This window comes from Megascapheus bottae, chromosome 8 (genome assembly GCF_031878675.1).
Source record: "Megascapheus bottae isolate mThoBot1 chromosome 8, mThoBot2.hap1, whole genome shotgun sequence".
Taxonomy (NCBI): domain Eukaryota; kingdom Metazoa; phylum Chordata; class Mammalia; order Rodentia; family Geomyidae; genus Megascapheus; species Megascapheus bottae.
Genome location: NC_143516.1, coordinates 17,438,434 through 17,460,928, shown reverse-complemented (window position 1 = coordinate 17,460,928; position 22,495 = coordinate 17,438,434).

Below are 22,495 nucleotides of genomic sequence, written 5' to 3'. Positions count from 1 at the left end.
TTATTTTAGCATTTTTTTCACTTTTCTGTAGGCTGGAGTTACTTGCTAAAATGAGTATAGAACTCTGTCTTATGCCTGTAGACACTAAGCTACTGGTACAGACGGAAAGTATTTGAAATATTGTGATAACCTAATTACAATAGCTAAACTCTACTGGAATGTAAAGAGAGAGAATCACATTATCAGCATGCTGATCAGCTTACACATGCCATTTCACTTGTTACAACCAATTTTTGAGTTAATTCTTCCTACTAACTGAAATGAAGATCACGAAATAAAGAAATGTTAAATAAAAAATTCGATTTGGAGAGATTAGGTAATTATGATTGTGTCACATAGCAAATAAGCCCATGTTTGAACCCAAGTACTATCATTCCAAAGCCAGCGTTCTTAGCCAGTAAAGTAAGAAAGTCTACAATGCTTAGATATTTCTTGTTGAATTTTTTTTGTTGTTTCAACAATCCCAAATACTTTTCAAACTGTGTATCTATCTATATAATTAATATGCTACAATTAGTATATATACAAATGTATATGTTCAAAAATAAATAAAATATGTTGAAAAAATTTCCTGTGAAGAAAACTCCCTGAGCTTGTTTAGAATGATGATTCTGTCACTTTCTTCCTCACAACCAAATGGATTTTATATCAAATCACATTTTTGTTTATTCCTGTAAGGGGAGTTGGGAGTCCCACTTCACTTGTGTAGAAGAGATGAAAGTCTATATACACAATCCTTGAATATCTTTGTTTTACTTTGCTTTGCTTCATTTTCTCTCACATTGGGCCAGTCTGAAAAGTTTTGATGTTTCACTGGGGATTAGAAAGAACATTGACTCCAAATGTACGATTACTGTTATGAAGGCTGCTTCATCTACTCTTAATGGTGTCATACTGCATTGAGGACATTGTAATAGGATGGAATTACTTCCTTGGCTCTCAATCTTTCCTCATCTGTAAGTTTTTTTAGAAATGAATGCTTGTCTTTTCCCAGTCTGTTGTGCTTACTGTGGTCCCTGCTACCTGGTGAAGAGAATGTATTTATGCTATGCTATTCTAATTAACTAGCCCTGTGAACTGTTTGCTCTAGCTTTGTGTTGTTATCTCAGCTAATTTCCTCAGAGCTGAGTTATGTTTCTTGTTTATCTTGATAGAAAAATATGAACCAATACATTCAGATTATTATTTATCTTGATGTAGACAAACCAGGGCCAGATAAGTCTCAAAATGGCACTTGTTAGTTGAAATGCTCTTCAATGCTTATATTTGAAGGAATTGTCATCCCACTCCCTCCTGCTTTTTAAGTCATAATGACCTCAGATATTGCGAATGAGTCAAATGGTGTTCAACAGCCTTCTGTGAACACTTTCACAACAGTTGCTTTTTCCTATAATGAGATTGACCCAAACAAGTTTTTGAAGCTAGAAAATGCTAACTAGAAATGGGTTCATGAACCTACACTTGATAATCATGCAGGGCTTTTTTTGCCACCAGTATAGAAAATTGGTCTGTTAGCATTTCATATGGCGTAACATCTTTTTGGCAGTGTGCTGTAAGCATATAAAATGACCTGTGCTGGGGAAATATTATTTTTTCTTATCTTTGTACTCAGCCAATAAAGATAGTAGATCAGAGATTCTGTGAACTTATGACTAATTGCCTTTCCAAAGGTAGGAAAGAGAACAATGATCAGATAGCAGTTCTGAGATCTTAAATAGACAGTGAAGCATAGCTTTCTTAAGCAGCAATACCAAATAAAAATAATATGATTAATTCAGTCACTTTTTCTTTATAAAGTAATCCAGACTAATCCAGAAAAGAAAACCACCAATGTTCATTGCACTTATTACTCTCAAACACCACATAGGATTCTCATCTGTGGTTTATTACCTCATGTAATTCTAACATTGCTTTGTTTATAAACAGACCTGTTTTATTTGTTTTGTTTTGTTTTGGTTGTGGAGCTTGAACTCTGGGTCTGGGCATTGACCATGGGCTACCACCTCAGTCCTTGAGGCACAACCCCACACCACTTTTCTAATGATTAATTGGAGATAAGAGTCTCATGGACTTTAGTGCCTGGTCTGGCTTTGAACCACAACCCTTAGATCTCAGCCTCCTGAGTAGCTAGGATTATAGGCGTTAGCCACCACACCTGGCAAGAAACCTGTTTTGACATTTCAACTTTCCTGATGCTTCATTAAGGCCAAGCTCCTTTGCCGTAGCCCAGGACCTTATTCACAGCACATAGAACAACCACACATACCCTTGGCTTCCAGTAGAAGACTCCATAATCTTGTGCTTCTTTGCAAATGCTGTGACAAATTTAGGTTTTGATGACATTTTCTGGATTTGCTAAGATTTAAAACATTTCAAATGAAGTTTTGAGGCATATGATGAAAACTTTTTTTTTTTTGCTTATGAGTTCTCATCTCAGAGTGAGTGATCTGGGATTCAACATGGAATCCTAGCCATGTATCAAACGAGAGAGAAAACAATCAGTCACTCTAGGTAATCAAGAATAGTGATGTTTTCAGGTGTCGGCATTATTGTACAACCACAGAAGTAAATCAAACATGTAGACATTGATATGGCTGTTTTCAGGTAAAGGCATATAGATGGCTTTTTATATACTCCCTTGAATTTTTATATGTTTATCTAGAATACACTGAGTTTCTATGCAGTCAAAAGGAGCAATCTGAGAAGATCTTGTCATTTTTAGTGTAGGATGTAGATACAATTCTTTTCTTCCTTTCTTCCTTTCTTCCTTCCTTTCTTTCTTCCTTCCTTCCTTCCTTCCTTCCTTCCTTCCTTCCTTCCTTCCTTCTTTCCTTCCTTTCTTCCCTTCTTCTTATCAGTGCACTTTGTTTGTTTGCTTGGCTGACATTGTTTTACTTAAGATATACCTCCAGCCTATTGTTTAAGAGCATTATTTTGGATATAGAGATTCAGGGACTTTACTGTGTCCTGATTTGTGCCATATTTTCTTGTTGATGAGTTTTATAACTTCACTATTATGAACAGTGCTTTAATAAACATTGAATGTGCAGATTTTTTTTTCTTATAGAAACTAACTTCTTTTCCATAGTTACAGTCCCAGCAGTGGTATAGCTGTATCATATGGTAGTTTTGTTTTGAAGATTTTGATGAATTCCCCATACAATTTTTTTTTTGGTGCCAGTTCTGGGCTTCAACTCAGAGTCTGAACACTGTCCTTGTGATTTTTCTTCAAAGCTAGCAGTCTGCCACTTGAGCCACAGCACCACTTCTGGCTTTTTCTATGTATGTGGTACCGAGGAATCGATTCCTGGTCTTTGTGCATGCTAGGCAAGCACTCTACCATTTGGCCAAACTCCTGCCCTCCCCATACAATTTTCTATAGTGACTATTAATTTATATTCTCACCAGCAATGTACATGGATTCTTTTTTTTCACATCCTTTTCAACATTGTTGTTATTATCATTACTGACCATTTAAACTAGAATGAGATGTAACCTTCATGTGGCTTTGATTTGCTGTCTACAGACAGTGAAAGGTTGTTTTTTTTTTTCATTTTCTTGTTGATCATTTGTACCTCTATTTAGAAGTACCTGTTTAGTTTGTTTGCCTATTAATTTTGCATATCTATCCTGTGTTGGAAGAATATTTGTCCAAGTTTACTCCCATTTTGTAGGATGTCCTTCATAGAGTTGGTTGAAGCTCTTAATTTAATGGAATCTAATTTGCCCATTCTTGTAGTGTTTCCTGAGTCATTGGATTTGTATTGAGGATCTCATTGCCTATGCTTAAATCTCAAAATATTTTTTACATTTTCCTGCAGAACTTTTAAAGTTTCAGCTTTTACACGAATGCCTTTAATGCATCTTGAGGTGTGAATTTTATATCGCATGAATTATGGGGAAATATTTTTCAGTCTTCTACATGTAGATATAGTTTTCCTAGCACTATTTGGTAAAGACAATGTCTTTTCTCTAAAATTTGCTTTAAGCATATTTGTGAAGAACAAGATAGTTGTAGATCTGTGGGGATTTCTCTGGTTCTATTTTGTTTCACCGGTCAACATGTCTGTCTTCATGCCAACGACATGCTGTTTTTGTATTTGTAGTTTTGAGTATACTTTGGGTATTGTGAGATGTTCATACAATTTTTATTATTTTTTTATTTTTTACTATTACCAGAGTTTCAAATCAAGTCTTTAAACTTGCTAGACAGCTGTTTTACAGATTAAGTCATGCTTCCTGGCCTTTTCGTTTTGGCTGTTTTGGGGAAATGCTCTCATATTTTATGTACTAACCTGTACAAACAGTAGAGTGAAGAAGTAGGGAAGGATAAAGTGGGTAAGACCAGCTAGGAGAATTTGAAAGGAAACAAGGAAGTGTAAGAGGTGTGTGTATGTGTGTAGGGGGGGAGATCTTTTAATTTTTTCCCCCAAATACTAACTATGAGAAGAACTCACTGGAAAGAAATTCATGGGTAAAATCTGAAGTGGTTAACTCTAACTATAATAGGAACAGAGCTGAATCTTGGATAACTGTGGGATGTTTATACCAAGCAAAAATGGAAGGAAAATGTGATAGGAGGCTTCAATACTGGTATGAAGATGATAAATATTTTTGTATCATTGAGGATCTCGGCCTGATTAATATAGAATCAGAATATTGAAGACTGCAGGTAGGAGAGACTGGATTAGGAAGCATTTTATCAAATACAGGAGGAGAGCCTGTGAATGAAAGCATAGAGGGATGGTGTTGTCATCTGTGGTCTGTCATCTGTGCTGCTCTATAAGAGTACTGCAGACTAAACTGGGCATGGTGGCTCACACCTACAATCCTAGCTACTCAGGAGGCTGAGATCATGCTTCCAAGCCAGCCCAGGCACTAAAAAACGAGAGACTTATCTCCCATTAACCACTAAAAAACTGGCAGTGGCACTGTGGCTCAAGGGGTAGGGAAGTAGCCTTGAGCTGAATAGCTCAGGGACAACACACAGGCCCAGACTCCAAGCCTACCCCGACCGACAAAAAAAAAAAAATACTGTGGACTAGGTCATTCATTAAGAACATAAAACCTTTAATCCCGAGAGGGTTCCTTGAGTGGTTCCATCCTTGGAAAGAAAGGAACACTTCCTCACAAGACAGAAGAGCAAAAAGTAAGGAAACACATGAAAATGAAGTTTAACAACAACATGAATTCATTTATAAGGACCGAACCCTCATCCTTAAACATGTTCCCTGGGGTCCTAAAGCCCAACACTGTTGCCTTGGGGACTAAGTTTCAGCATGAATTTTGAAAGTGAAAGAATAAGTCAAATCATAATCAGCATAGCATGCACATGTGCACACACACACACACACACACACACACACAGAGCAGGAATGACATACAACTCATAGAGCATTGCTCAAAGGAATTAGTTTAAGAAAATGAAAATACCATTTATGTTTTGAATGTCTGTTGAAGATCAATATATTTTTTTGTAGTGTAGTTTGTTATTACAACTCTTTGCTTAGATTTCATGTCACTATTTTCCTATAAAGCAACTTGATCAAATGATATGATAAGAGATGGAGACAGGTTTCAGATCCAAGTTAACCTGTCCTCTCTTGTACCACATTGTGGTCCAAAGTGGTATAAAGGGATAAAGAGAAGTTAACATTTTGTTTATTTTGGTATGCTCTCTTCTTTTTTTGGTAAGATTTGCTAAGGGTTTGTCAATTTTGTTAATTCTTTCAAAGAACCAACTCCTTGTTTTGTTGATTCTTTCTATAGTTTTTTTTGGATTCCAAATCATTTAAGTCTGCTTTGATTTTAATAATTTGCTTCCTTCTACTGGGATTAGGGTTGGTTTGTTGCTCTTTTTCCAGGAGCTTAAGGTGACACATTAACTTTTGTTGGTTTGCGATTTTTCCAACTTGTTCTAGGCACTCAGAGTTATAAATTTTCCTCTGAGTACTGCCGTTGCCGTGTCCCAAAGGAGCTGGTATTTTGTGTGCTCCTTGTTGTTGCATTTCATAAACTGTTGGATTTCTGTTCTGATCTCTTCGATGACCCATTGGTGATTCAAAAATGTGTTGTTCAATCTCCATGAGTTACAGGGAGATGTGTGTTTAATTCCAATTTGATGCCTTTGTGGTCTGAGAGCGTGCAGGGAATAATTTCAGTGTTTCTGAATCTGTCCAGGTTTGTTTTATGGCCTAAGATGTGGTCTATTTTGGAAAATGTTCCATGTGCTGGTGAAAAAAACATATATTGTGTTGTTGCTGGGTGGAATATTCTGCAGATGTCTGTTAGATCTAGTTGGTCTATATAGTTGTTCAATTCTAAGGTTTCTCTGTTGAGTTTTTGCCTTGTTGATCTGTCCATAGGTGATATAGGTGTGTTAAAGTCACCAACAATCACTGTGTTTGGATCTATGTATGGTTTCAGTGAAAGTAAAGTTTGCAGACGAAAATGGTAATATCAGGACAGAAATTACCAAGATCCAGAGTATCATGAGAGAATACTTCTCAAACCTTTACTCCAACAAATTTGAGAGTCTAGAAGAAATAGATGAATTCCTAGCCAATATTAACATACCCACACTGAACCAAGAAGAACTAACCCAACTAAACAGGCCTATTTCAAGCACTGAAAAAGAAATGGCAATAAGAGACCTTCCACCAAAGAAAAGCCCAGGGCCAGATGGATTCACAGCTGAATTCTATAAGGTCTTCAAAGCAGAGCTCACACCAATACTCCTCAAGCTCTTCAATGAAATTGAAAATGAAGGTTCTTTACCAAACTCATTCTATGAAGCCTCTCATCCCCAAACCAGAGAGAGATTCATCAAAGAAAGAGAACTATAGACCTATTTCTTTGATGAACATCGATGCAAAACTTCTCAACAAAATACTGGCCAACCATATACAACAAGTTATCAAAAACATTATACACTATGATCAAACAGGATTCATCACAGGGAGGCAAAGTTGGTTCAACATACGCAAATCAATTAATATAATTCAACACATCAAAGGAGCAAGGACAAGAATCACATGATTGTCTCAATAGATGCGAAAAAGGCATTTGACAAAACCCAACACCCCTTTATGTTAAGAGCTCTGGAGAAACTAGGAATCCATGGAACATTCCTCAATATAATAAAGGCTGTGTATGACAAACCCACAGCTAGTATTATACTTAATGGCAAAAAGCTAAAGCCATTCCCTCTAAAATCAGGAATGAGAAAAGGATGCCCACTCTCTCCACTCCTCTTTAACATAGTATTAGAATTCCTAGCCAGTGCAATAAGGCTAGAGCCAAGCATAAAGGGCATCCAAATAGGGAAAGAGGAAGTAAAACTATCCCTCTTTGCAGATGACATGATTCTGTATTTAAAGAATCCCATAGACTCTACTCCCAAGCTCCTTGAGCTGGTTCAAAACTTTGGAAGGGTAGTGGGCTATAAAATTAACCCTCAAAAATCAACTGCCTTCCTTTACGCCAACAGTGAGAGGAACGAGGCAATAATCAGGAAAGTAACTCCTTTCGCAATAGCCTCAAAGAAAATAAAGTACCTAGGAATTAGCTTAACTAAGAATGTAAAGGACCTTTTTGATGAAAACTTTAAAACCCTAAAAAGGGAAATTAAAACAGAATTAAGGAAATGGAAAAACCTCCCATGCTCCTGGATTGGAAGAATCAACGTCATGAAAATGACAATCTTGCCAAGGGCTATCTACAAATTCAATGCAATACCCATCAATATCCCAATGGCATTCTTTAAAGAAATAGAAGAGGCAATTCAAAATTTCATATGGAATAATAAAAGACCCCGTATAGCAAAAACACTTCTTAGCAGAAAAAACAGCGCTGGAGGAATTTCAATTCCAAACTTTAGACTCTATTACAGAGCTATAATTATCAAAACAGCTTGGTACTGGCACAAGAACAGGCCTGAAGACCAATGGAATAGAACTGAGGATCCAGATATTAAACCACAGACCTATGGCCACCTAATCTTTGACAAGGGAGCCAAAAAAAATAAAATGGAAGAAAGATAGCCTCTTCAACAAGTAGTGCTGGCAGAACTGGCTCAGCACCTGCAGAAAACTAAAGTTGGATCCTTCTTTGTCACCCTGTACTAGAATTAACTCCAAATGGATCAAAGACCTGGAGGTAAAAGCTGACACACTGAAAACTTTACAGGAAGGAATAGGAGATACACTAGGCCTCCTTGGCACAGGTTGAAACTTTCTTAATAAGGACTAAGAATCACAATAAATCAGAGAAAGGCTGGATAAGTGGGACTGCATTAAACTGCAGAGCTTTTGTATGGCAAAAGACATAGCTAGTAAATTAATTAGGAAGCCTACGGAGTGGGAGAAGATCTTCACCAACCATACAACGGACAAAGGGCTCATATCTAAAATATATCAACAGCTCAAAAAATTGAATCACTCCAAAACTAATCTCCAAAGAAACAACCATCCCATTAAGAAAAATGGGGCAAAGACTTAAAGAGAGTCTTCTCTGAAGAAGAAACAAAAATGGCCTATAGACACATGAAGAAATGCTCAACATCTCTGGTCATAAAAGAAATGCAAATCAAAACAATGCTAAGATTCCACCTCCCTCCAGTTAGAATGGCCAGGATCAGGAAAACGAATAACAACAGATGCTGGAGGGGATGTGGCCAGGAGGGATCACTACTACACTGTTGGTGGGAGTGCAAACTCGTTCAACCACTATGGAAAGCAGTATGGCAGTGCCTCAAAAGGCTAAACATAGAGCTCCCCTATGACCCAGCAATTCCACTACTTGGCCTTTACCCAACCATCCAGAAACTAGGGCATATTAAATCTACTACCACAACAATGTTCATTGCAGCATTATTCACCATAGTAAAGATATGGAACCAACCTAGGTGTCCCTCAGTTGATGAATGTATCAACAAGATGTAGTATTTGTACACAATGGAATTCTATGCTGCTGTCAGAAAAAACCACATCACCCCATTAGTTAGGAAATGGAAAGACTTAGAAAAAATCATGTTAAGTAAAGTAAGCCAGACTCAAAGGAACTTAGGCTCAATGTTTTCCCTCATTTGTCATAATCAGTAGAAACCTTGGGCTCTACTAGCAGAGATTTGCAATAGAGCAAAACCTTGATACATATGGCCATATAGTATGAAGCTAATTGAAAGGACCTCCAGGATATTGAAACAAAAGCCATATAATGAATGATTGTTATCCTTAATGTACTATGTTATCTCTCATCTCTTTTGCTGTCCCTTGGTTATCTCATATTGTTACAGTATCTCACTTTGTTATCTGATATATTGGATATATTTGTATTTGGTTGTTTGAAATTGGAAAGGGAAGGGGGGAAGACCAAGATGGGGGGGGTAGGGGGAAGGGTAATGCGGACCAAGACATGTGAAAGGGTATCAATATATGTGAATTAATGCACCTTCTATCTGGCAAATATCATGTAACCCTTTTATTAATTACAACATAAATATGAAAAAAAATAAAAAAAGAGAAGTTAACATGGTAAGACAGTCAAGAGCACAAATGTAGACAAAAGATTTACCAGGAAAACAACAGCTTTCTGAAAAAAAATGTAGGTTTCTTTCTCTTATGATTCCATTCCTCTTCTATTCTGGGTGTCCTTTGGTCTATTGAACTTTTACTATTCTTCCTTCTGCTGTGCTTTTCAATTTGCATTCCTGCTCTTCTTTCCAGAAAGTCCTTTGATAGTATGAATATGAGCCTCAGCAGAAAGTAAGCAGAACAACCTGCTCTTGTATCATAAATTCATTAGTTATCAATACTGTGATTTTGATGAAGTCATTGTTCAAAATTGTTTTACAATCCCCACCCCTTTCATCTAGAAAATGTATGAAAGTATCATGTCATTTATACTATGTGAGGGAAAAGAGCCTGGCTTTACCTTGGAAATAGTAGTTTAGCCATTTTTTTCCATTCTCTTGCATTATTCTATTGAATTGAATTATTAAATATTCCAGAGAGTATTCCAGAATATCTCATAGAAACATGGAAGTACATGAAGTAAGAAAATTGATAAAACTAAAATAAAAATGCAAGTAAATAAAAAAGACTAATTTGATTGATAATCACTCTGCAAATCATGGCTAATTATGCTTTATTCTAAAAGCTATATGTTATTAGCCTTTAGATAAAGCTTCAGTTCACAACCTGTACATTCATTAAACTTGAAATAGGCAAATGGATTGTACTCAGAACTCAATAGACTGGATAAAATCACTTTAAAGGAACATTTTCTATTTGTTATTGCTCCATTTGGACCTTAAGGATTAAGGAAACTACTTATCAACTCATTTATACAATGATGAGACTGGTAGATAGTATAATGGATGAGGGAATTAAGATGAAAAATTATTGCAATAAGCTCAAATAATGGAGCAAAGCTAACAAGATAAAATTTAACAGGGATCAAAGTCAAGTCCTTCATTTTGGGTCATGCTCTGAAATCTGTATTACAGAAGAGAAATGGTATTTGTAGAAAATAATTCATATGAAATCTGAGTCAGATCTTGATGTTTTGCTTGACTAAAACTGAATGAGTTTACTATGTGAAGTGATGGGGAAAATAATTAGAAATGGAGATAGAAGACAAAGATAAAAATTGTCAAAAGGGTTTGTTATATTTTTCTTTTTGTTGAGTTTTATTGTCAGGGTAGTGTATAGAGGGGTTACAGTTACATTCATCAGGTAATGGGTGCATTACTTTTCAAACCTTGATACCCCTTCTCATGGTTTTGTTCCTATCCCCCTCCTTATCTACTTGTGTTCATTCATCTAATAATATGCAGCTCAGTTTGTGTACCTACCACGTTCTTTCTGTATCATTTGCTAACAATTTTTGTGGGGTTTTTTTTTGTTTTTTTGTTTTTTTGTTTTTTTGCCAGTCCTGGGCTTGAGCTCAGGGCCTGAGCCCTGTCCTTGGACTTTCTCAAGGCTAGCACTCTACCACTTGAGCCTCAGCACCATTTCCGGCTTTTGTCTATGTATGTGGTACCAAGGAATCGAACCCGGGTCTTCGTGCACGCTAGGCAAGCACTTTAACCACTAGGCAAAACTCCCGGCCCCTTTTTGTGGTTTTTTGAGCAGATATTTTTCTCTACCTATCTTATGACTGGACTGCAGCCTTTGTGTTCTTGCTAAGTTTCAGTTGAATACTCTTCTTCAGTGGCCCAAGAATGCCAAGGGAGATAGAAAAGATCTGTGGCACATGTGCGTATTGATCTAAGAAAGTGTGCATATCTGGGAAGAGGGTCTCCAGGGCTCCCAAGTGTGAAAATAACTTTTCCCTTCATGAGCTTCTCCAAATAGTTAATTCATTCATTTCCCTACTCACTTACATCCCTGGGCTTAAAGTGCTCTCCTTAGTGACTCTCATATGCTCAGCATGATGGGCCGAGAGAAAGAAGCTATGGATGATTGCTGCTTTGATGGTCATTGGCTGTTTCCCAGCTTAGATGAGCAGGGTAAGTTCTGTGTACAGAGTTGTGATCTCAACAGATGTCAATACTTCTTTTGGTGTTCACTGTGAAACACCTCTTCACTAGCTTTGCTACCTACCCAGTAACATGCTTCCTTTTAAAGTTCTGTGGTTGATCAAGATGTCAGTTGTCTGTAGCTACTTGTCCCTGTTGTCCTATCTCATGGGCTGTGGATTCTAAAACCAGACACACACACACACACACACACACACACACACACACACACACACAGGGTTACAAGTGACAGTGACTTTTCAACATTTAGGAAATAAATATAGAAATTTAATCAATCACACTTCTCTTGACTATAATGTTGGGAAACTTACAAAAAAAAACCATTAGCTTTGTAAAGAGAATATTAGAATGTATTTGTAGTAATGTTTTCCAGTTGGTGTGTGTGTGTGTGTGTATGTGTGTGTCCATGTGTTTCCGTGTGTGTGTGTGTGTGTGTGTGTGTGTGTGTGTGTAGTTGAGTCTATCGACTTAGTTCTAAATGTTGATGTCATTATGTCTGTTTCTGTGAGCAATGCTAGACTTTCAAATTTAATAAAAATACACTACACTGGTTATATATGCACATATAGATGCATCATATGTATATACACCATAATTTTTATGAAACTCACTCTCGTTAATATACAGACGAAGTGTTTCCTTTCAGAGATAAAGATAATGGCCATCAAATTATGGTTATAGGTTGAAGAACAGGTCTCAATGCACTGATCACTTCACCCCTGTGGAAGTGAAGATATGAAGGCAGAAATGACTATTTATATACACATGTAAAGATGCATGGAGTAGATTTCTTCTTAACTTTGCTAGCACCAACACATTCTCGTAAGGAATGTTTTCTTTTTGCCAGTTCTGGGCTTGAGCTCAGGGCCGGAGCACTGTCCTTGGACTTTCTCAAGGCTAGAGCTCTACTACCTGAGTCTCAGCACCACTTCCGGCTTTTTTCTATGTATGTGGTACCATGGAATTAAACCTGGGTTTTTGTGCATGCTAGGCAAACACTCTACCACTAGGCTAAACTCTAGGCCCCCATATAAGGAGAAATTTTAAGGAGGAATTGCAACAAGTTTGTCATATCAAGAGCTTCTTATAAGTGAATTCAGCGTCTTTTGTGAAGAATGGAAACCCCAGGCTTGAAAAGGTAGAAACAGAAATAAGTGGTCAGCTAAGCAAAAAGTTCCTAGTAGTGAGGCAACCTAATGTTTCATGAGCTGATGAACCATTCATGGCCCTATGATATTCTATGTGTTACTTTTAGTCTAAACCTAGGAATTTCCATTATAATATCTCTGCCACTTCTATTTTTTTTTAAGAAGAATTGTTTTTCTTACAAGTATTTCTAGTCCCTCTTTTTCTCCAATTCTCAGACCCACCTTCAATGGTGTGAATAAGCTGAGTGGCCAATATTATATACTACAGATATATTTTTCAACCAGAACTATTTCTGCATTTTGAAAAAAACATTATTTTCAGCAATTACATTATGACTCTTCATTCTTCGGGGTGGGTGGATGCTGAATAAGGGAAAGAAGGCCATTAAAAATTAGAAATAACATCATGTTTTTATTTGTTGATTCATGAATATAGGCATATGCAAGTTAGCTATTATAACCTAATTAGAAACACTCATCATTGCAAACATTTTACTATTTTAGTCACCCATTTTGTAACTCATAGAACAAAAATTTGCTAGTATACGTTGCAAAATGAGGAATAATTCTAAAGTGTGTGGTAATAGAATAAGATATTTGGTGATGAACTCCTCATGTGAATTTGAGTTAAACTTTACTGTTCATGATCAACGACACGCATACTTCCTGCATATATTCTCTATTTCAGCTTTAAAACTTTATTTTACTTGTAATTCATCAAGTGGATGCAATAGAGGGGTATTGTTTTTCTTTTAGCTTAGACAACCTCTGATTTAGGGGGAAAGAAGGAAAGTCAAGCTTTTTTCTAATACTATATTAAATGTAAATTTAAAAACCCATAGTAAGTAGAATTGAAAATTGCTTCACTAGTCTTTAGAAACTCAAAAAGAGAGTGTCATCTTCTTTGAAATATATGGCTATATTCCTACCCTGTACTTAAAGCATTATTTATGGAGTTATTGAAATTCCCCAGAAAATAGAAGGTATTTAACACTGGATTCAAGCAAGATTTTGTTGGGTTTTATACCATTAAAACCCACATTATGGCAGTTGAATTGCAAATTTTTTAGGAAATGTTCACTCTTGAAAATGTTAAGGTCTTTTACATGGGAAGCTGAAAGCAGATATGGTAGATTTTAAGGTGAATGCATAATATTTGTGCCATCATGGTAATTAGATTCATTAGTTGTAATTAGAGATTTGGGAGATAATCTTCATGGATTAATCTTCCACAGTTCAGGGAATTGCACCTAATGTCTCTAGAGTTATGTTTTATATACATAAAGGTTAATGATATTGTAGAATTTGTATTATTACATAAAATTTGAGATTTATAGTTTGGGGGGATATTGATGTGTGTAAATATCTCAAAAAGATACTACTGTGGTATTCAATATTCTATAGACAATACATGTATATGCATATGTTATTTAAATAGAAATATAAAATAAGTGACTTGTATAGATGATGAAATAGTATATTTTTTATGAATTTTTAAATAAAAAATTTAGTAAGTAATACATTCTGATTTATGTCCAGGGACAGGAAAGGCAGTTTCCTGTTTCAAGTTCAACTCTTTTTTTTTGGCGGGGGTGGGGAGGGGGAACCAGTCTTGGGCTTGGGCTCAGGGCCTGAGCATTGTCCTTGGACTTCCTCAAGGCTAGAGCCTCAGCACTACTTCTGGCTTTTTTCTATGTATGTGGTACCGAGGAATCAAACCCGGGTATTCGTGCATGCTAGGCAAGCACTCTACCACTAGGCCAAACTCCCGGCCCTCAACTCTTGAAAGTTGTCAGTTGGAAAAGAACCTTAGCCAACCTCTGGAAAGACATAGAACTCAGGAAAATATATATGTAGAAGCTTAGAAAACTGAACAGAATTACAACAATAAGGTGTGTTTTAAGAAATAATTGTGTTTTCTACTACACTGTAGGTGGGAGTGCAAACTCGTTCAACCACTATGGAAAGCAGTATGGCAGTTCCTCAAAAGACTAAACATAGAGCTCCCCTATAACCCAGCAATTCCACTACTTGGCATTTACCCAATCATCCAGAAACAAGGACATACTAAATCCACTAGCACAATGATGATCATTGCAGCAGTATTTATCATAGCAAAGATATGGAACTAACCCAGATGCCCCTCAGTTGATGAGTGGATCAACAATATGTGGTATTTATACACAATGGAATTCTATGCTGCTATCAGAAAGAATGACATCACCCCATTTGTAAGGAAATGGAAAGACTTAGAAAAGATCATATTAAGTGAAGTAAGCCAGACTCAAAGGAACATAGGCTCAATGGCTTCCCTCATTTGTCATAATCAGTAGAAATCTTGGGCTCTACTAGCAGAGATTTACAATAGAACAAAACCTGGATACATACCATATAGTATGACACTAAATGGAAGGACCTCCAGGATATAGAAACATAAGCCATATAATGAGTGATTGTTGTCCTTAATGTACTATGTTATCTCTCATCTCTTTTGCTGTCCCTTGTTTATCTCATATTGTTGCAGTGTTTCACCTGGTTATCTGATATATTGTATATATGCTTATTTGGTTGCTTGAAATAGGATAGGGAAGGGGGAAAACAAGATGATGGACAGGGGTGAGGCCAGGGAAATGGGGACCAAGACATGAGAAAGGGTATCAATGTTTGTGAAGTAATGCACCTTCTATCTGGTGAATGTAATGTAATGTTTCTATTAATTACAATAAATATATGGAAAATAAACATTAAAAAAAGAAATAATTGTGTTTTAAGAAATGATTTCTTTCGCTTAGTTGTGAGGTTGACTGTAGCCTATTTTTTTATGTCAAAACCTATTCCAAGATATTTGAGGGCAGAAAACATTTCAAATAAGAAGTCATAAATATGGAAATATAGTATTTTACAAACAAACATAGACATATACTCAAATGTATTAAAGTTGAGATATTACAATATTCTTATTTCCTTGTAGTTTATTTACTAATCAGGTACTCATGGGTCATTCTGAAAAAATATTTGGGTAGTATTTAATTTTGATTTGTGGATAATGACTTGTAGATTGAAGGGGGAATATTGTTTTTGGAATGTTCATCTTGAGTTACAAACAAATGTATTCCTTTTCATCGGTAATCCATGTCATTTTCTGTTATTCCCTAGAGCTTTATATTTAGAATAGTTTAGAGCCCAATTTAATTTAAAAGCATCTCTGTCACGGCAATAGAAATGGCACATAAAGTTTTCCAAGACACATTCAAGGAAAATAGGAGAGCAAAAAAAGCAGAAGGGAGAAGAGCTGAGCAGAATATTAATTGCTTTTTCTTGTGTGCTCACATGGGGGGGGATGGAGGAGAGTTGGAAAAAGAATGCAATTACATGAACATTATGGGCTGGAAATTCTGCCACACATTCATTGAAAGAAACATGCCTTACAAATGATTTTTTTACAAATACTTTTCAAATGATTTAGTGTTGGCTAAATGCAATGCATGTTTTAACCATGAATTTTCTACTTGAGAAGTTTTTTTTAATAACATAGGTTTTTAAGAAAGAAAATGTAACCCATATGTTATGGATTCATTTCCACTTATCATATTTGCGTGAATCAGCTGTTATCCCAAAACTTTCCGTGTTTTATTTCATTTTACCAGGAAGTCACATTTTTATAGTACCAAAGACTTTGGACCTGGAAAGTTTCAGATTTCATTAAATCTAGAACCCAAGGAATTTGAGTGGGTTCTAAACTTGGCAATATGCCTCCACCCTAGTTAAAATACCAGTGGAGGTAGGTAGATTCTTGTATGTATGAGTTAAAAGTAGAACTGTTAATTCTGTCTTGATATATTGATACTAGATAAATCTATTTGGACTTCCTGGTTTCTTTGCCATGAGGAAACAATTGGCCACTTGTTTGCTTATTCCAGAAATTTCATATATTGACTTATATCCTTAAAAATACAATAAGTGTTATCAAATACGTAACAAAGCTGGTGTGTGGAAAATGCATAATTCTCCCTAAGGGCTATTTGCTAATATGGAACACAGGCCTCTAAAATGTGATGAAAGGAAGAACTGTGGAACAATGGGTCATGATGGGTAATTTTATAGGGAACACATGCATACAGTTTAATTTAAAACACATGCCACAGCAGTTAGAGTGAAAGGCTAAGAAAATTAGAAAGGAATTCTGCTTCATAAAAAAAGAAAACAGTTCCTTCTTTCTTCGGTATTTCTCTTCTAGGAAAAAGGTCGAATTCACTAATGCTTTAACAATTGCAAGGCCCACCCACAAGCTTCCCACAGTCTCTTATGTGTTCTCTCCCAGGTATGTGCCAATGCGATTGACTATTGAGAGATGTGATAGGGAATTATACCCAATATGTGTTCATTATTTTGAAACCCAATCTTTATTAACTGTTTTTCAAAAATAAAATAGCATGTTATTTATCTCTCTCCCTCCCTCTCTCTCTCCCTCCCTCTCTTTCTCCCCCCCACCTCAAAGGCAATAAGGCAATACTCTACTAATCAAAACTTTAAGGGCAAAGAACAGACCATTGTATGCACTCTTCTTTTTCTAGGCAGACAGTGAAGGCTCAAGGAAATCATACTATTCCAAAAAGCTCTAAGAATGATGAAACAATAAAATTCTAAGCTTTTAGTTGCTGTAATTTCATCACAAGTTCTTTATTCTTGCCTGTCAAAATGAAGCAGAAAGAAAAGGAAAATTCATGTGTTGGTTCATTTGGTGTGTCAACTTGATTAGGACACAGAGAACCCAGATATTTGATTAAACATTATTTCTGGATGTGTCTGTTGAGAGTTTCTGGGCAAGAGACATCAATGGACTGACCAAGTAAAACAGAGTGTCCTTTCTCTGAGTGAGAGGCCTTTCCACATCCAGTGGAGGCCCGAGAAGAACAAAAATCTAGGTGAGAAAGAATTTGCTCACAAAGAGAATCACAATGTAGGAAAATACTTTTTTTTTTCTTTTCAGATGAGTTCAGTTATTTGATCCTCAGAAGGCATTATCAAATATTTCATTTGATAGGTTCACTGCTCCTTAGATCTGGAGGATCGTAAATGTGATTATCTGAGAACAGAGAGGATATTAGCCTTTCTGGAACAAACTCACATTAATTAAACAGAGGGAGCTCCTTTAGAAGACTCTTTTCTTGGTGAGAGGAGATGGATGGGGCTTGAATCTGAATTCTTGTACATGCTAAGCAGTGTCCTACCTCTGAACAACAGCCCTGGACTGTAGACCCTTAAATATTCACTGCAAACCCTACTTACTGTATAGGATCTGAAACAAAACAGTCAGTACATTTCACAAATACTTCATTAATTTATAGTGAAATTGTAGGTGTCAGAAGTCTTTGACACTGGAGCTCTTTGAAGAAAAAAAAAACCCACATCTATAAATCCAAATAAGACCGGAGAGATTGTTTCTTGAGCATGCCAATCAGAACAAAGAATATTAAGACATAACAATACTTTCTGCCTTTAATGTGCTCTCTTCTGCACTTACTCCAAAAGCAGAGATGCTCAGCCTTCTCGTGCTTGGGAGTGTCTTTGCTCTGCATCTTGCCTAGTAGCATTTCAGCTTGCAGATAGACCCTGTTTCAATGGCTCAGGAGTATTTTTGCCATGTGCTCTTAATCTGATGAAATGCTTTTTTTACTCCTAGAAACAAATGATGATAATAGTCAGTCACTTGTCTCCTTACAAAACTGGCCTTTCTCTCCCACCCAGAAAAAGCTATCACCATACAGTTGATATTTCAAGATAACCATGACTTTTCTCTAGCTTTCAAACACAAGTAAATCATTTAACAACTGAACTATTAATAGTAACAAATTCCTTGTAAAAGAGTTTACAGCAGATTGTGATACCCCAGCAAATCTTGACCTATGTGTCCAGTGGAGAAAACACATACTTATTTTAATCCTGTACCTTTCTCATAGCTAAAGAGATCCACAACATACAGGACATACAGGACATTTTACTTATATGACAGAGGAAAAAAATCCTATGCAGAAAGCATCTTTCTTCCAACTTTTAAAGAAAGGAAGAATTAAATCCACCGTCAGTGACACAAGTGTTTCTATCCAGAAAAAGGGGAGGAGAGAGACATGTGTACTGTTGTTTTAAAATACCATGTGTCTATTTTCAAAGTAAAAAAGGGGAATGTGAAAAAAAGGATTAAAAAAGAAATCAAACAAACTCTACGTTCTATGGTCCTGAAAATGTTAAGAGGACTAAATATAAACCCATAGCTTTCCTGTTTTCCATGAGGAATATCTAATTCTGGCAGAAGTTTGAACTGTGATGATTCCACTTAGAGTAGCATTTTGTGTTTATTTGGCCTCTCCATATACTTGTGGCTCAAAAAAGAAATCATAAGGGACTTTGATTTCCTGTTGCATTTCTTTCTTCATCCTTTCCTAAGTCTTTATGGGAAATGAACTTTAGAACACATTTGAGAGGCATGTACATTAACTTCTGACATAGTCTAGAATGAGGCTAAATAGAGGAAAAGTATCACTATATAAAATACTTATACATTTCTTTTAATTGAATAAGAATCATTACTATTATTATTTATATTTTATTATCTACTTACCATTTCTCTAACCATTTCTATTCTCTCCATGATCTGTATTTCATTATTCATTCCTTGGGGAGAAGTGTAAATGGATTTATATGCTAAACTTCAACACTTTAGATACCCATCTTTATACCTCATGGAGCATTTTTCTGTCTGAAATATTTAAATTTCATTTTGAATCAGAAATCATATGAAGTTTGGAGGGAGCATCAATATCTCCTTTTATGTCAAGCCTATAAATTTTTGGAGCCTTGGTTATTTCTTCCTTTTCAAGGTCAAGTCCTCCAGTGCAGTCTGTGGCTGAGAAGTGACAGTCCCTTGTGTATATTTCTAACAGATACAGAAGAAAAAAATCCATTTTATTGCTTTTTCTGTGTAATCACAAGAGATAGGAGCGATTATTTCATTATTTAAGATCAATTAAGTATTTCCCTATAATACTGAAAAAACAGAAGATGGGGAACTGTAAAGGCTGAGGGCTTTTAATAGTATTTTCCTCTTCATGATATTCTCTATGTTCTTTCTTATTGAAAAGTGGTTCCTGAGAGAAAAGGGTAACAAAATAAAGAAAAGACTCACAGAGGAAAAAATATAGCTGGAAGGACATGAAGGATCAGGATGTAGTCATGTAACAATATGTAGAGGGATACATCTGAAGGTTCTTAGAGAAATGCCTTTTTTCATATATTTTTATTATAATTAATAGAAGGGTTACATTATATCCACCAGATAGAATGTGCATTACTTCACAAACACTGATACCCTTTCTCATGGCTTGGTCCCAATTTCCCTTCCCCCACATCCCCCCTCATCTTGTTTTCCCCCCTTTTCTATCAGATTTCAAATTACCCAATAAAGCCTTTCTATAGACAAAGTCCATCCAGATAGCCAATGAAAAAAGCAGAAAAGGGGAAAAATCCTGTAATGAAAGCCTCTTTCCCCTTTAAAAGACAGTTATAGTTTTAGGTGCCTTTTTCCTCCTCTACTTTAAAGATATTAGAAATTTCTGACCTTAATCTATTGGGAACAATCAGCATGTTTTCTTTGATTATATTTTTCAGTACTAGCTCCCTGACATTACCACAATCCTAACATGACTTTTCATGGGCCTAGTTAAGATGTATGGATTTATGGACAGTATCTGTGAAGATGAAACTTAAAACTATGTTAGCCTTAGCTTAGGCACAAGTAGGTGTTTACACTTTAGCTGTGGGACTTGGAGGCTAACCAATTCCTTCCATGACTCTCACTGCTCATCTCTTGCGTTTGTGCCAAAGGCACGATTACTGACTAGACCTTTTATTCAGTGATCTTTATTATGTTCTGGGACTCCTATCTCCTGACTTTTGATGCCACAGCTCCTAAATATTTTCTTTCTTGATCATCTGAAACCTTAATTTTTCCATAAAGAAATTGATCTCATATATCCATGTCTTCCAATGTTATACATTTGCCTGCTCATGACCACTATTTCTGTTCTAGTTCCTTCTCCCATGAGCCATGGGAGATTTGCATCCTCAAATCCCAGAGTATTTATGACATGAATAAGCTGAGCTATTGTTTATACAATTGGAAATAGTGTCAGATATATACCTGTCAGCAAACATTTGCTAGATCTTCTAATTTTTTTCTATCAAGCCAGAAGTTCAGGCTTCATCAATGAGATATGCCTTTCATAAATGTTGGCAGTGAGCTGAAAAAAAACATATGACCACTATGGAATAAATTATGCTTATTTATATATTAGAGATGCCTTAAGCCTGTGAGTGCATAACTCTTATTCTACATTTTCTTTTATCAGCTAAGGATATATTACTCCTATCTGTACACAAAAACTTTTCCTCTTTTAAGGATCATGGCATCAGATTTAAATCTCAGTATGTAGATTGGCTTCTAATGCCTGCAGTTATTTTACTCTATGTAATTCATTCTACACTCTGCATGCCTTTCCCTTGTATCAATAACTAAGGACGCCAGACTACCATAAAAACTCTTTGACTTTGTGAGCTACTGGCCACTGCAGACTGAAAACAGTCAGAGATGATGAAGAAATAAATGAGCACAGTTATGTTCCAATAAAACTTTATTTCTAAGTCAGCTGGTAAAGTAGATTTTCCTACGGATCATACATAGTGTGCTAGCCCTTAGTTTGAAGGATGAAGAGAGTTCCTCAGCAGGGAATATAAGGGCCTACACAATTATCTTGTGTTCAGTTTTCTAATTTTGTCTCCCATTTCTTTCTCTATGAGTTAATCAACCATAAAAATAAATCACAATGATCATTTGTAGCACTTTTATTATGCCAGGTACAGTCCTAATTATTTACTATGTTAAATCGTTTCATAAAAATGCTAGGAAGTGGAGATTTTAAAGATAGGCAAATGGAGATCCAGGGAGGTGAATTAACTTGTTCAAGATAAAAAAAAAATATAAAGGCTGGGATTTGAACTTGGGTGATCTATTTTCAGTGTATAAGTTCTTAACTATTATATCATCTAGCCTTTGTGAGGCCATCTAAATTGATGGAGTATATACTGTGCTGTGTTCTGCACAATTGTTTCTTTATTTAATAGTTCTGCTTCCCATCTCTACCTGGCAAAACTGAATTGGTGTTTCTTTTCTTATCCTCTGCTCTGTGCTTATTAGATAGCTATTTTTGAACATGTTTCTGACTACACTTCTAGGGTTCTGGAAGTTGTATGCTTTTGAAACTACTACTGGCTTTAGAAAGAAGGTTGTGTGTCTTAATCATCTTGAAACAGTGACAAAATAGATGTTCACGAATTGCTTGTTACATTGAATTGAAAATGTATTTTAACTCAGGGCTAACTTGGAATAGTCATTATTTGGAAGTTACCTATCAGTTCTTTCTATCATGAAACTGAGGTTGAAGTTTTGATTGATTTGCCTTAGACACATCTTGACACATATACATAAGTCAATCACCTGGGGAAAAAGAAGACAACAGTAATGGGAGATTGAGGAAGTTATATAACAAAGGAGAAGCAGTTAATAATATATGCATCATCAAGCATCTCACATTGTGGTTGTCTCAAGGTGAATCCTACCAGGAAAACCTTAAAATTCAAAGGTGGAATCCTATCTCTGAGTTATTCAACACAAGGGGTAAGGTTGCTCAACTATTTATTTATATACCAATTCCTTTTTATTATTTTGTTATAGGATACCCCCAGGGAAAGA